This window comes from Tamandua tetradactyla, chromosome 16, assembly GCF_023851605.1.
Source record: "Tamandua tetradactyla isolate mTamTet1 chromosome 16, mTamTet1.pri, whole genome shotgun sequence".
Classification (NCBI taxonomy): Eukaryota; Metazoa; Chordata; class Mammalia; order Pilosa; family Myrmecophagidae; genus Tamandua; species Tamandua tetradactyla.
In genome coordinates, this window is record NC_135342.1 from 23,288,301 (window position 1) to 23,299,132 (window position 10,832).

General features: G+C 39.3%; 1 pseudogene; it reads left to right on the plus strand.

Moving 5' to 3' along the window:
• Positions 1–8,812, plus strand: part of LOC143658353 (large ribosomal subunit protein eL14-like) — a 29,226-nt pseudogene extending 20,414 nt beyond the window's left edge.
• Positions 8,813–10,832: the final 2,020 nt, after the last annotated feature.

The window sequence follows — 10,832 nt, forward strand, 5'->3', positions numbered from 1 at the left end:
AAGAGAGAGAGAAGGGATAATTGGAGCTGAAGGGATACAGACTGTACAACGGGACTGGATATAAAAACTCAGAAATGGACAGCACAATACTACCCAATTGTAATGCAATTATGTTAAAACACTGAATGAAGCTGCATGTGAGGTATAGGTTTTTTTGTTTGTTTGTTTTGTTTTTTTCTTTCTATTATTGTTTTAATTCTTATTCTGTTGTCTTTTTATTTGTTTTTCTAAATCGATGCAAATGTACTAAGAAATGATGAATATGAAACTATGTGATGTTATTAAGAATTACTGATTGTACATGTAGATTGGAATGATTTCTAATTGTTTTGTTAATTCTTTTTTTAATTAATAAAAAAAATCTGTAGTGTTTCTATACACTAGTAATGAATAATCTGAGGGGGAATCAAGGAAAAAAATCCATTTACAATTGCAGCCAAAAGAATAAAATATTTAGGAATAAATTTAACTAAAGAGACAAAAGACCTATACAAAGAAAACTACAAGAAATTATTAAAAGAAATCACAGAAGTCCTAAATAGATGGAAGGGTATACCGTGTTCATGGATTGGAAGATGTTATAGTTAAGATGTCAATTCTACCTAAATTGCTTTACAGATTCAATGCAATACCAATTAAAATTCCAAAAACTTACATTTCAGAAATAGAAAAACCAACTACCAAATTTATCTGGAAGGGCAGGGTGCCTAAAATAGCTAAAAGTATCCTGAGAGAAAAAAATGAAGTCAGAGGCCTCATGCTACCTGACTTTAGGTGTATTATGTAGCTACAGTGGTCAAAACAGCATGATACTGGCATAAAGATAGATATAATGACGAATGGAATCAAACAGAGCGTTCAGATATAGACCCTCTCACCTATGGACAATTGATCTTTGATAAGGCAGTCAAGCCAACTCACCTGAGACAGAACAGTCTCTTCAATAAATGGTGCCTAGAGAACTGGATATTCACATGCAAAAGAATGAAAGAGGATCCATATCTCACACCCTATACAAAAATTAACTCAAAATGGATCAAAGACATAAACATTAGATCTAAGACCACAAAATGTTAGAAGAAAATGTAGGGAAATATCTTATAAATCTTATACTAGGAGGCAGTTTCCTAGACTTTACACTCAAAGCATGAGCATTAAAGAAAGAAAGAAATAAATAGTAACTCCTCAAAATTAAACACTTTTGCTCATCAAAGAACTTTGTCAAGAAAGTGAAAAGACAGTCTACACAATGGGAGACAATATTTGAAAACGATATATCAGATAAAGGTCTAGTATCCAGAATATATAAAGAGATTGTTTATACATTCCCAGTTTATATATTGTTTATATATTTCCCAGTTGCAAAATGGGAAAAAGACTTGAACAGACACTTCTCAGAAGAGGAAATACAAATGGCCAAAAGGCACATGAAAAGATGTTCAACTTCTCTGACCATTAGGGAAATGCAAATCAAAACCACAATAAGATATCATCTCACACCCACCAGAATGGCCATGATCAATAAAACAGAAAATGACAAGTGCTGGAGAGGATGTGGAGAAAGGAACACACTTATTCACTGTTGGTGGGAATGTCAAATGGTGCAACGCTGTGGAAGGTAGTTTGGCGGTTCCTTAAAAAGCTAAATATGGAATTGCCATATGACCCAGCAATACCATTGCTAGGTATCTACTCAAAGGACATGAGGGTAAGGACACAAATGGACATTTGCACACCAAAGTTTATAGCAGCATTATTTACAATTGTGAAGAGATGGAGGCAGTCAAAATGTCCATCAACAAACGAGTGGCTAAACAAACTGTGTTATATACATACGATGGAATATTATGCAGCTGTAAGACAGAATAAAGTCATGAAGTATGTAACAACATGGACGGACCTTAAGGACATTATGCTGAGTAAGATTAGCCAAAAACGAAAGGACATATACTGCATGGTCTCACTGATATGAACTGACATTAGTAAATAAACTTGTAATATTTCGTTGGTAACAGAGACCATCAGGAGATAGAAATAGCGTAAGATATTGGGTAATTGGAGCTGAAGGGATACAGATTGTGCAACAGGACTAATATAAAAACTCAGAAATGGACAGTACAATACTACCTAACTATAATACAATTATCTTAAAACACTGAATGAAACTGAATGTGAGAATGATAGCGGGAGGAGGGCTGGGGGCACAAATGAAATCAGAAAGAAAGACGATAAAGACTGAGATGGTATAATATAGGAATGGCTAGAGTGTATAATGATAATGACTAAATATACAAATTTTAAAAATGTTTTTGCATGAGGAAGAACAAAGGAATTTCATTACTGCAGGGTGCCAAAAAGAGATGGTAATTAATATTTTAAAATCTCACCTTATGTGTGAGACTAAGGCAAAAAATGTTTCTTTGGTACAAAATTTATATTTTGACTAGTGCATTTCCTAATATAACTTATGTAGACAGCTTAATTCACCACCATAAGTACATGGAACCTTGAGTAGGGGATGAGATTTTGTTGGTTTGTTCAGAGTGATACCCCAATAAATCTCAGAGTGATTTGAAAAGTGAATAAAAATGTATTTGCAAAGTCTCCTTCAGGGAATGGTGAGAAAGGGGGAAAATTCAACTTCCCCAAGTTGAATTCTTTATATTCTCACAAGCAGTGGGGACAACCAAAGCAATAGGTTGAGCCCCCAATCTTGGGGTTTGTTCACATGAAATTTAACCCCACAAAGGATAGGTTAAGTCTACTTAAATTTAGGCCTAAGAGTCACCCCAAGAGAACCTCTTTTGTTGCTCAGATGTGGCCTCTCTCTCCAACCAACATAGCACGCAAACTCACCACCACCACCCCCATCTTCATGGGACATGACTCCCAGGGGTGTGGACCTTTCTGGTAACATGGGACAGAAATCCTAGAATGAGCTGAGACTCAGCATCAAGAGGTTGAGAAAACCTTCTCAACCAAAAGGGGGAAGAGCAAAATGAGACAAAATAAAGTGTCAATGGCTGAGAGATTCCAAACAGAGTCAAGAGGTTATCCTGGAAGTTATTCTTATGCATTAAATAGATATCACCCTGTTAGTCAAGATGTAATGGAGAGACTGGAGGGAACTGCCTGAAAATGTAGAGCTGTGTTCCAGTAGCCATGTTTCTTGAAGATGATTGTATAATGATATAGCTTTCACAATGTGACTGTGTGATTGTGAAAACCTTTTATCTACCTTGTCAACAGACAAGTAAAATATATGGATTAAACATAAATAAATAATAGGGGGTACAAATGTTTAAATAAATCTAGTAGATTGAAATGCTGGTGATTGGTGAAGGGGAGGAGTAAGGGGCACAGTATGTATGAATTTTTTTCTGATTTCTTTTTATTGCTTTTTCTGAATTGATGCAGATGTTCTAAGAAATGACCATGATGATGAATATACAACTATGTGATGATAGTGTGAGTTATTGATTATATAACAAGAATGGAATGACCATATGACAAAAATGTTTGTGTTTGTATGTGGTTGTGTATCATAAATAAAAAATAATTAAATTTTTAAAAAACTTTTAAAAAAATTATTTTTGCTGTGGGAAGGGCTTCTCCTAGAAGCACCCAAGAGAGGCCTCTTCTCTAAGAGGAGAACGAGGCTTACTGAATACTAGAAGGTGGTTCACTAGAAACAGGTCCAGTGAGGGTCAGGGAATTTTGTTTTGACCCATCAATATTTAACATAATGAAGAGCTGCAAGACAGTTTGTCTTTGTGAGATGAATTCTTTCAGACTAGTCTCATCCAGCCCACCGTGCAGGTCACATCATCCGACAGCCTGGAGGTGGGAGTTGGTGCTGCAGATGGTTCTGGGACAACCAGCATGGAAGATGATTTGCACAATGATGTCACCACTAAACCATGGCTTTTAAGACCAGTCCCTGCCCTTTTTGTGCTCTGTCATACAGAAACATTTCTTTAAAAGGCAGAAAATCTGTAAGTGTGCGCAGCAGGTGAACTATGTCACCAGCCACTTCCTCTGTATGGTGCCACAATGCTGCAAAACTGCCATAGTGAGTCCAGGAATCCTCTCCAGCAGCTGTTCCCCAATATACCTTCCTACCAAGGAAATAGACTTATTAAAATTTCACTCTACACGTGAAATTATTGCCCTCCCCCTCTACATGGGACATGTCTTCCAGGGGTATACAGTCTCCCTGGTGGCATGGGAGATGACTCCCAGGGATGAATCTGGCCCTGGCACGGTGGGATCAACTATGCCATCCTCACTGTGCTGGCTTGAAAGAATTATATGCTCTGGAAAAGCCATGTTTTAATCCTGATCCATCTTGTGGAGGCTACCATTTCTTTTAATCCCTATTCAGCACTGTCGGTTGAAAATTTGATTAGATTATCTCCATGGAGATGTGATACGCCCAATTGTGGAAATAAACCTTTGATTAGAGGGAGATGTGACTCCACCCATTCCAGGTAGGTCTTGATTAGTTTACTGGAATCCTTTAAAAGAGAGATCCATGAGTACCAGGAGAGCCCACACAGCCAGAGACCTTTGGAGATGAAGAAGGAAAACGTCCCTGGGGGAGCTTCATGAAACAAGAAGCAGCCTGGAGAGAAAGATAGCAGACATTGCTATGTTTGCCATGTGCCTTTCCAGTTGAGAGAGAAACATCTGAACTTCATCGGCCTTCTTGAACCAAGGTATCTTTCCCCGGATGCTTTAGATCGGACATTTCTATAACCTTGCTTTAATTTGGAGATTTTCACAGCTTTAGAGCTGTAAACTTGCAACTTAATAATATTCCCCTCTTTAAAAGCCATTCTGTTTCTGGTATATCATATTCCACATTCTGAAAGCTAACAAACTAGAACACTGAACAAAAGGAAGAAAAGAAGTGTAAAAAATAAGGCGTCAGTGGCTGAGACAGTTCAAATAGAGTCGAGAGGCTACTCAGGAGGTCACTCTTATACAAGCTTCAGTTAGACATTGCTACCTACCATAACTTACCAACCCCCAACCAAAACTATTCCAGCCAATCCTAAAGAACATTTAGGGCAATATATAAGATTCTACAAAGGTTCCATGCACTGGGGTAACTTTCCACTACAGCCTCCAGATGGGTCCCTGGACCAGATAAGTCCTGAAATGCAAAGGGACCAACTTCTCCAGAACGTCAATTAGTTCCATTCCTCTGTCCCATAATATCGACAGCCCCTTCCAACATGAAAAAGTTAGAACGGGCATAGCCTAAATACCCTAAACATGTGGAAGAAAGATCAAAGGTGATGGCGGAGTTATACAGAGAAGGTTTTACAAATGAGTATGATTACTGAATCACTATATCGGCATTTCTTTGAGTCTCCAGTATCTTAGAGCAGCTAGAAGTAAAAACCTACAATTGTGAAATTGTAACCCATACCAAACTCTGAAATCTGTTTTACAACTAATTGTTGTGATGTGCTTTGAAATTTATTGCCTTTTTGTATATATGTTATTTTTTCAAAAAGAAAAATAGTTGATTGTCATGAGATATAGATATAGATATCTATATTATAGATATATATATATTTCTTCTAGCCTCTGATGTTTGGAGCAGTTAGAATAAAAAATCTGAGATGGTGGAATGGCAGCCCCTGACAAACCTGGGATCTGTAACTACTTGTTGAACAGTGGTTTGAAAATTACTGCTTTGTTCTTTCTTTGCTTTGTATATATGTTATATTTTACAATAAAAAAAGTTTCAAAAATGGACATGTTCACAGGACAGCATTATATGACAAATTAATGAACAGCAGCAGGGCAAAGCAGCTCTAAGCAAGCCAGAGCATACGTGCCTTCCCCCAAATACTATTGTGTTTTCATTTCTCAACATTGCAAGCTGTAAACTTGTAACCTCTCATTCCCACGCTCAGGGACATAAGCGGAAGAGGTGGCAGAAAGATTGTAAGAGTGGTGGGACCAGGTGGATTGAAACATAATAATGTTTTTGCATTTTCCAATACCCTCCAACCCTTCTAACGTTGGCAGCAAGTATGCATATTTCTACATGTACTCACTCAACTCTGTGAAAACATCAAAAATTTATCCCTCCAACTCCCTTTAAGATTAAAGGGATTTGGGGTGTATGGGTGGTTCAGTGGTAGCATTCTCGCCTGCCATGTGGGAGACCCAGGTTCAATTCCTGGCCCATGCACTTCTCAAACAAACTAACTAACAAAAATTCAACAAATGGTGCTGCAATAATGGAGTACTCACATGGAAAAAGAATGACATATGACCTCTGCCATACAGCATACAAAAAAAAAAAAAGGTTAAAGGGATTTAACTCATTCAGGGGGGGATTGAAGCAGGATAAAGTAGAACAGCTTAAGTCCCTGGTTTCCTATTCGGCTCTGAAAGAGTTAACAGACCACTACAAGTCCCTTGTTTCTTATCTAGCTCCAAAGGAACTAATACAGAACTGCAAACTTCCTGGAACAAAAATGTCCCTGAAGCTCAAAACCTCCCAAAACCATTGAAATCTACCTAAACCATAAAAGCTTGTAAAATTCTGGGCCCAAAGCAAATTCTCAGTTAATAATAGGACGCATACAATCATAAAGATTGTTAACCATTTGCCAAAGACAAATTTTAAATATGTGACAACAAACCACGAATTCTGCTGGTTATCTCCTCCTAGTACAAAGAAGACACCTAGCATTCAAAGGTTACTATGGAAACCTGCTACCAACAAAACTTTCCTATAAAACAAGCTGGCCCACTCCACTCAGTACATGTCCCTCCCTTGGGCACATCTGCTTTAACCTCTCTAACATGTTACTCTCTCTTTTTAATAAACTTTATCACTTATTCCTAAAAAAAAAGAGGGGGCGTGTTCAGAGTAATTTGGGCAAAGAATAAAAAAGCATTTGCAAAGTCACCCTGGAGGACTGGGGAGAAAGGAGAAACTATTAAACTAATATAAACTTCCCCATCTGGGGAATTCCTGATATTCTCACAGGCAATGGGGACAACCAATTCAATAGGCTGAGCCCTCGATCTTGGGGTTCGTGCCTATGAAACTTATTCCTGCAAAGGAGAAGCTAAACCTACTTATAATTATGCCTAAGAGTCACCCCCCAGAGAACCTCTTTTGTTGCTCAGATATGGTCTCTCACTGTAGGCCAACAGGGCAGGTGAACTCACTGCCCTCCCTTCAATGTGGGACATGACTCTCAGGGGGTTAAATCTTCCTGGCAATGTGGGACAGAACTCCTGGAATGAGCAGGGACTTGGCATCATGGGATTGAAAAAGTCTTCTTGACCATAAAGGGGAAGAGAGTGAGTCAAAATGAAGTTTCAGTGGGTGAGAGATTTCAGAGTCGAGAGGTTATCCTGGAAACTATTCTTATGCATTATATAGATATTCTTTTTTGGTTTATGGTGTATTGGAGTGGGTGGAGGAACTACCTGAAATAACCACATAACTTTTACAATGTGACTATGTGATTATGAAAACCATGTGTTTGATGATCCTTTTATCCAGTGTATGGACAGATGAGTTCAAAAAAATAAGAACAGGTATGCTAGTGTTGTTCAGTGGTAGAATTCTCATCTGCCATGTGGGAGACTGGAGTTCGAGTCTCAGCCCATGCGCTTCCCAAAAAAACAAACAAAAATTCAACAAATGGCGCTGCAATAATGGAATACTCACATGGAAAAAGAATGAGATGTGACCCTGCCATTTAGCATACAAAATAATAATAATAAATAAGGACAAATAAATAGATAAATAATGGGGGGAATAAAGGATTAAAAAAAGGGTAGATTGAAATACTAGTGGTCAATGAGAGGGAAGGGTAAGGGGTATGTGAGGTTTTTTCTTTTTTCATTTAATTTTTTTTCTGGAGTGATACTAATGTTCTAAAAATGATCATAGTGATGAATACACAACTATGTAATGATATTGTGAGCCAGTAATTGTATACTTTGGATGAATTGTATATGTATACAGATATCTCAATAAAAATAGATATTTTTTAAATGGGCGTGTAGGTGAGTTTATTCTCTTCCTCTAAAAATCCAACCAAAGCATCAAATTCTGCAGCGGAGGCAGAAGAAATGGACAGCGTGGGAAGCTCTCTTCCTCTAAGGGGTCTGTCATGGTCAGGTTCATGTGTCAACTTGGCCAGGTGAAGGTGCCTAGTTATGTGGCTGTAGACATGAGCCGCTGGCATGTGAACCTCATCTGTTGCTGATTACATCTGCAGTCGGGTAGGAGGCGTGCCTGCTGCAATGAATGATGTTTGATTTAATTGGCTGGTGCTTAAATGAGAGAGCTCAACATAGCACAGCCCAAGCAGCTCAGCATTCCTCATCTCAGCACTCGCTGCTCAGCCCAGGCCTTTGGAGATGCAGAAAGGAATGACCCCGGGGCAAGTTGTTGGAACCCAGAAGCCTGGAGAGAAGACCAGCAGAGATTACCCTGAGCCTTCCTGCATAAGAAAGAACCTCAGTTGAAAGTTAGCTGCCTTTCCTCTAAGGAACTACCGAAATAAATCCCCTTTTATCAAAAGCCAATCCATCTCTGGTGTGTCGCATTCCAGCAGCTAGCAAACTAGAACAGATTCCATTGCCACCACCATGGCTGCAGCCACCAGGCTCAGCTCCTAAGACTGGCCGTGAGGGCCTCACTGCGGGACAACCGCCTGCCCACCGCCCTGCCCAATCTGCGCCTGCGCATAAGGCGCGGTCTCAGGCTCTGCGCTTCAGCCACGCGCAGGCAGCGCCTCCACGTTCCACCAGGACGCTCTGAACCTGCCACCGTCTCTGCAGGTCCCAGCTGCCCTTACTGCACACTGGGCACCATGCCAGAGTTTGCTTTTGTGTTGTGTGGTTCTGTGGTTTTTGGAAAATGCATGATGTCGAGCAGCTGCCTTTACAGTATCCCACAAAATAGCTTCACTGTCCTAAAATGCCCTGAGCTCCAGCTATTTTTCCTTCCATTCCTCCCTCTGAACCCTGTGTAGCAATGATCTTTTTACTATTTCTATGGTTTTGTCTTTTCCAGGATGTCATATACTTGGAATCAAACATAATATAGCCTTTCAGACTGGCTTCTTTTGCTTAGCAATACAGATTTAAGGTTCTTCATTGTCTTTTCAAAGCTTGTTAGCTCATTTCTTTTCGTCACTGAGTAACATTCTATTTGGTACAGGTGTATATCAGTTTATTTATCCATTCACCTATTGGAAGGACCTCTTGGTTGTTTGCATTTTTTTATAATCAATGTACTTCTATCATGAAAAATAATGTATATACAAAAAAAGGAATAAATTTCAAAGCACACTGCAACAATTAGTTATAAAACAGATTTCAGAATTGGCTTAGGATACAGTTCCACAGTTTTAGGTTTTTCCTTCTAGCTGCTTAAAGACACTGGAGACTAAAAGAAATACCAACTTAATGATTCAGTAGTCATACTCATTGGTTAAATCCTATTTCCTCTGTTATAACTCCACCTTCTCCTTTGATTGTTCTCCCAATATTTAGAGATATTTGGGCTATGCCCATTCTAATTTTTTCATGCTGGAAAGGGCTGTCAAAAATATGGGATGGGGGGATGGAATTAACTGATGGACTGGAGAAGGCTGGCCTCACTGGGTTTCAGGACTTATCTGGCCTAAGAACCCATCTGGAGATTGTAGGTATCTGGAAAGTAATCATAGTGCATGTAACCTTTATAGAACCTCCGATAAAGCCCATGTGTTCTGTAGGGTGGCAGGAATGGTTTGGGTTGGGCTTTGGCAGACCATGATAAATAGGAATATCTGGGTGAAGCTTGTATAAACATAGCCTCCAGAGTAGCCTCTTGACTCTGTTTGAACTCTCATAGCTACTGATATCTTGTTTGTTACAAATGTTTTTCCCTTTTTGGTCAGAAAGACACTGTTGATCCCACAATGCCAAGGCCAGGTCCATCCCTGGGAGTCATGGCCCATGTTGACGGGGAGACTTTCACCACTGGATGTCATGTCCCAAGTAGGAGGGAGAGTAATGATTTCCCTTGAAGAGTTGGACTTGAAGAGCAAGAGGTCACATCTAAGCAAAAGAGGTCCTCTGAATTGGTTGCTTCCATTTTTTGACAGTTACAAACGCAGATACTATTTAAAAAAAAAAAAAAAAAAAAGGAAAAGGGTTAGGACTGCCCTACACAAATTCATGTCATACTTACAAGACCAGTTCTACATAAAAAGAGCTCTACACTGAACACACTCTATCTCCCTATGAAGTACTTTCCTTTGGATATAGCTCCACCCTGTCCTGCAGGGAACTTCTCCAGGTCCGTATGGTTTGGAATGAGAAGAAAGAGGTAAGGCAGCCATGACCAATCGTAGTCCCCCATCCCGCACCATCACACTAACTGGACAAGAGATGAGCACACAACCCAGGAAGGACCATTCACACTTCTTTCTGAAACTTCTGCTTCAGCCATTGAGAAAAGAGGTGTCTCTTCTCTGGGAACTAGACCATAACCGCCATATATCTGTCAGCTTAGACTAAAAGCTATGCTTCTCTAACAAATGACCCAGCAAAGGTATATTTGTTATATATTTATTACTCACACACATCCATGTCCATTGCTAATTAGCTATGGATTTGCTCCACAACCTCTTCATTGCTAGACTAAGGTTGAAGAAGGAGACCCTACCAGGCTGGGACAAACCAATTTCATGCATGGTAAAATAGCAGTAGCAGAATAATGAAAGGGTCCTTAAAGAATCTTCTCAGAAGCTTTGCATCTCATTTTCAATCATATTTTATTGCTCAAAGCA